General features: G+C 57.0%; 1 long non-coding RNA gene across 1 annotated transcript; it reads left to right on the plus strand.

Moving 5' to 3' along the window:
- Positions 1-1,130: 1,130 nt before the first annotated feature.
- LOC134374738 (uncharacterized) lies at positions 1,131-4,451 on the plus strand. Its single transcript, XR_010023338.1, has 4 exons — positions 1,131-1,212; positions 2,262-2,388; positions 3,014-3,124; positions 4,359-4,451. It is a non-coding gene; the product is annotated as an uncharacterized LOC134374738 (long non-coding RNA).
- Positions 4,452-5,628: the final 1,177 nt, after the last annotated feature.

The raw sequence follows: 5,628 nt of genomic DNA on the forward strand, positions 1-5,628 counted from the left end.
TTGCATCCCTGCGACGGGGCCGCGGGAAGGCACCTACCGGGTGTGCACGGAGAACCCGTGGGCTCCGCTAGCGCCGCCGCTGCGTTCGTGCTAGACGTGGCTGCCAACGGGCTCGGCCTGCCCGGGACCTTCAGGGCAGCGCTCCTGGGGCACATGCAGCAGCAGCGCAGGGACCTGCGCGTCCAGGATGCCCCGACCTTGCCTCCTGGCACCCGGATGCGCACCTGCCAGTTGATGGGCGCAAGCGCGCGCACCTCAGCTGCTATGTAAGGGGCGAGCCCAAGCCAGATACGGTGTGGAAGGACCAGCAGCTGGCGGCCGAGACCTGCGCTCTGGTACAAGAGGCTGCAGAGGAGAACTTCGTGCTCAAGATCCTCTTCTGCACTGCAGTCGACTGGGGCCTGTGGGGCACCTGCACAGCATCCAACCTTGTGGGCCAGACCTACATCTCCGGGCTGGTCGTCGTGTGAGGTGAGCTCCAGGGTGCCAGGCACGAGGTCCCTGCGCAGCAGTCGCTGCCCAGTGCCGGAGGGTGGGGGCCCCTCCCCAGCCCCTGCACAAGCCCTCGCGCTGGGGTCGCCTACCAAGGGCGTCTTTTGGGTTGTGGAGTCCAGAGTTGAAGGTGTGCATGGTTTTCACCTTTCATGGGGCTCCATTCTTGGTCCGCAAAATGCAAGCGACGTGGGCGATGACCCTAGGCCTGTCCTATCCTTGTGGTGACCCCCTTCCCCCCACCCTGTTTCCTGCCCTCCGCCTTGAGTCCCCTACTCACCCTGCCCCGGGCCCTGCCCTGATCTGCTCCACTCCGCCCCTGCTCTGCCTCCTCCCCACCCCATAACTCCCCAATGCTACCTTCTCAGCTCCCTGCCCTTCCCCAACCACCTCCACCGTCCCAGTCCCCGCCCCTGCCCCACCCCCTACTCCTCTACCTTCCCCTGCCACCCCGTCCGCCATTCCCTCTGCCCCTTGTGGACTCACTCCCCATGCTCACCCCCTTCCCACGCCCTCTGCCTCCCCCGAGCCCCTCCTCCCTCCCCGCCCCAGCATCTCTCACCAGCCTCCTCCCCGCAGAGCCCTCAGTGCCCTTCAAGAAGCGGCTGCAGGACCTGGAGGTGTGGCAGGTGTCAGCCGCGTTCTGGTGCGAGGGGCTGCAGCCCCTCATGGAGGCTGCACTGTACAAGGAGGAGACAGGGCTGTGGGCGAGCCCCAAAGGTGAGTTCATGGGCCCAGGTGGGAGGACACGGAGCAGGGCCATGAGTGGACACAGAGCAGGGATGTGAGTGGAAGAGGCTCAGGGCCACCAGTGGACAACGTCCAGGGTCCCGAGGCGACACAGAGCAGAGTTGTGGGTGAATGAGGCTCAGGACCATGAGTGGACCCAGCTCAGGGCCTGGAGTGGACATGTTACAGGGCCTGAGTGGACATGACCCGGGGCCTCAAGTGGACATAACCCAGGGCCATTAAGTGGACTCAGCTCAGGGCCTCAAGGGGACACAATCCAGGGCCATGAGTGGACATGGCCCAGGACCTGAGTGGACACAGAGCAGGGCTGTGGGTGGATGTGGCTCAGGGCCACAAGTGGACACAGCTCAGCACCCTGAGTGGATACAGTCCAGGGCGGGAGTTAACATGGCCCAGGGCGTCAGGTGGACACAGCTCAAGGCCTCGAGTGCATAGAGTGTACATAGTCCAGGGCCCCAAGTGGACATGGTTCGGGTCCTCGAGTGGGCACAGCTCAGGACATCAAGTGGATGTGGCTCAGGGCCCTGAGTGTACATGGCTGAGGGCCCTCAGTGGATGTGGCTCAGGGTCTGGGGCAGGCCAGGGCAGGTGGATCTGCTGTCCTTGGTTCCAGCCCTGCCCTCTCTCTCCTCTGCAGACATCCCTGTGGTGCTCATGCGGTCACTGCAGCCCAAAGTGGAGCATGAGCTGCAGTCAGTTGTCCTGTCCTGTGACTTCAGGGTTCTCCCTAAGGCCATGCACTGGTGCAAGGAAGATGTGCCTCTGACCCCATCTGACAAGCTCAAGATGAGGCTGGGGACCCAGACAGCTAAGCTGCGTGTCCCCTGGCTCACGCCCGCCAAGGCCCGCATTTACCGGTGCCAGGCGGTCCATGCCCAGAGCATTGCCAAGGTCACTGTAGAAGTCAGGGAGCCATGGGGGTTGCATGGGGCCACAGAGGAGAGCCAGGTCTTCTTCTCATGTGAGCTGTCCCATGAGGATGAGTGGATTCTCAATAGGACACCCCTGTCCAATGACAGTTTCTGCAGGATCACCCCTGAGGGCCGCTGCCACAGGCTGGTGTGAAGAGTGTCTGGTGGTCAGAGGCAGTCACTGCGTGCGCCTCCTCACCCAAAGTGTCAGCCTCTGCGTGCATGGTGGTCAGAGGTGAGCTGTCCCTGTGGGGCCTGCAGGCTTCCCTCACCAGCCACACCCTCACCCCAACAAAGGTGCCAGATGGTGTGTCCACTGAGGAGCAAGGCACTCTGGCCCTGTAGTGTGAGGTCTCAGAGCCCAAGGCCCGTGTGGTGTGGTGCAAGGATGGCGTGGAGCTGTGCCACAGTGACAAGTATGACTTTCTGCACACGGCAGGCACGTGGGGGTCTCATGGTGCATGACCTGAGTCGTAAGGATGATGGTCTGTACACCTGCCACAAGGGCACCAAGGAGATCCAGGCCCATATCAGCACGCGTCGTGCGTGGTCATGTTGGCCAGAGATTGGGGAGTGTAGTGGATTGGATTATGTCTCCCCCAAATTCACTGAAACTTGAATTGTGTCCCCCAAGTTTTATGTATTAGGAACTTAGCTTCCACTGTAACTGTTAAGAGGGTAGGAAATCCTATCATGGTAATCAGAAGGTGGAGCCTTGAAGAGGAAATTGGATTGCAGGACCGTGCAGTAGTGAATGGATTAAGAATGGTGGTCAGGGGCGCGGTTCTGAGGGCTTTAAAAGGAGGGAGAGGAGAGTCTGTCTGTCCCTCTGCTCTCTGTCTCTCTGCTCTCTCCACTAGGCCACTTTTTGCAATGTGATACCCTTTCATCATCCTGTTGTTTCTTTACCACCAAAGAAAGCCTTCACTAGATGTGTTCCTTGGACTTTCGACTTTCCAGCCTCAGAAACTGTGAGCAATACATTTTGTTCTCTTACAAGTCGTCCAGTTCTGTGTATTTCATTATAAGCAACAGAAAGAGACTAATACAGGGAGAGTGGGGGTACTGAGGTCGGGTGCTCCTCCTCCATGCCAGGTGGCCCACCCTGCTCTCCAAAACCAACAGGCTGCTCTTCAGACCCAGGAGAGGTCAGGGAGCGTCCTGGAGGAGCTGGGGGATAAGGGGCCCAGGTGTCAAGGGCAGTAGACTGCCATGGCTCCATCTGGGAGTCCCCACAGGGGCCAGAGATGTTTGCTTTGCACCACAGCAGAAACCAGGTGTGCGGGTACAGGGGAGAAATCAGGGGAGCCTCATGGAGGTGGTGGGAGGGAGAATCTGAGCTGCTGGGCAGGGGCAGTCTGGGAAGGGTTCCCAGGCCAAGGACACAGCTTACTACAGCAGCAAGGGGCTGTGGGTGGGCCACAGTCCTGCTCTTCATGGAGCCTCAGAGAGGCCCAAAGTTCACCAGGCTGGCAGGTGGAGCCATCACTCAATCCAGCCATGCTGCTTCAGAGGCTCAGGTCCCCTGGAGCACATCCCTCTCCACCAGGGCCACATTCCCTGACTGCAGGGCAGCTGCCTGGCCCCCTACGAGTGGCTTCTGTCTGGGTCCAGCTACCTGTGCTCCTGGTCTCAATTTCTAATGCATTCTTTTCTGCTCAGTGTGTGGTACAGTTGGTCTACTCTCTCAGAACCCTGTGGAGGGTCCAGGACAGCCTCGCTGGTTTGTGCAGAGATGGGGAGGGGATGGTGGCATAGTGAGCTGGTCCTCAGCTGGACTCCCCCTAGAGAGGAGGAGGCCCCCTTCATTCAGGTCTCTATCCTTCCTCTCCTGGAGGGGATGAGCGAGGGACTCCTGTGAGTGTAGCCCACAGCCATTGGTCATCCCAATACCAGGCACAGCCAGCTGGAGGCCAAGTGGTGTGGCCCAGGGCAGTGCTGCTCTCTCAGACAGGCATCTGTGGGCCACTGGCATGACAGGTCTCCCATGGTCCACAGACAATGTTCTTTTGTGGGAAGAACATGCCCAGGGCAACTCTAGTCTGCCATCTTCCCACAATCCTCTCTTTAAATCCAATACCAGCTTTCTGAGTCCCCAAACTCATGCTTAGTCCAAACTTTGAGTCTCCCGGCAGTTCACCCTTGGGGCCAGTGCAGTCACTCACTCCCCAGCTTCATAAGGGTCTGTTTTCATGACCTTCACAGGTATGGCTGGCTGTTGCCCCAGTGATCACCTTGCAACAGGGTCTGTAGCTGACCAGGGAGTCACAGCCATAGGTTTTCTGCAGCTGGACACAAGGAGGAGTTCCTCTGCCCAAAGATTTCAAGAAAAAAATTCTGAAGGGCCCTTATTTGTAATTCTAACAGAGGTGCTCCATGGACTAAAACCTGCCCCCAAATTGCTCCTCTGGCTGAATAACACAGTTGTTGGCCACCACCTGAAGTAGCTGGATTTCCTAAAACACTTTCATTTCCTACAGTCAGAGGAAAGAGCACGGTACTGACAGGGACTACGTGGTTTATATGCTGGAGGGGCCTTGTGCAGAGTTTTGGAAGTGGGAAGGCGCCAGTGCTGCAGTTGACTCTTGCTGCAGAGCTGGCCCTAAATGTGGATCAGTGCTGCTGCTGACTTTAGAGGAAGCCTTGGAGATGCTTGTGCATCCAGATCAAGCACTGGAACTGGAAGATGAGAAAGATCCACCAACATAAGTTGCTTTCCCCTTGCTTTTCAAAACACAGAAAACTCTCACTGCCTTTAAGGAATGTCTTAATGCATAAACCCCCACCCAGGAAGTCTTCTAGACTGCAGTCCACCCCACCACCCTGACTGTGCCTCAGTGGACACTAGATGCTCCATCTGGTGAAACAGAAGGTGTTCATGATGCTGCAGATCTGAGCTGGTCACATTGAACTTCACATAGACCACCATTATCCGGAAACAAGGAAAGTTCTGAAGTTGACAGGAATCATTTGAGAACTGATTCAGCCAGGTGCCAAAGATGGAATTGCTGGTTCTGGGGTAGTCATATTGGCAGCAGCCAGAGACCTGTCAGTTCCTTCCAAAATGCCCTTTCATGGCATCCTTGTTTAGCTCTGTGCTGCTGGAACTGCTGTTGCTTAATCAGAAGACAGATACACCCCAACCTCGGGGTCAACATACTCTTCCCACATTGCTGGGGGGCACAGAGGGCCCTCCTCCTGGACCTCAATCACACTCATTTTTTTTAGTTGGTCTAGGGGTTTGTCATCCCCATCAGGACATGGGAGGATGGAGCCATACCTAGAGGGCACCATGAGGGTGTCCCATCTATCATTCTCTGAACACAACCTGCGTGTGAGGTCTACTGTGGGATTCTGACGTCCTGAGTAGTATTGAGGACCACGAATTGGCAACTCCATTGTTCATTAAATTCTGCCAAGTGTCTAGAAAAGTGACTGCATATAATGTGTACTTAACACATTTTTGTTGTATGAT

Source organism: Cynocephalus volans, chromosome 4 (genome assembly GCF_027409185.1).
Source record: "Cynocephalus volans isolate mCynVol1 chromosome 4, mCynVol1.pri, whole genome shotgun sequence".
In the NCBI taxonomy this organism is placed as follows: domain Eukaryota; kingdom Metazoa; phylum Chordata; class Mammalia; order Dermoptera; family Cynocephalidae; genus Cynocephalus; species Cynocephalus volans.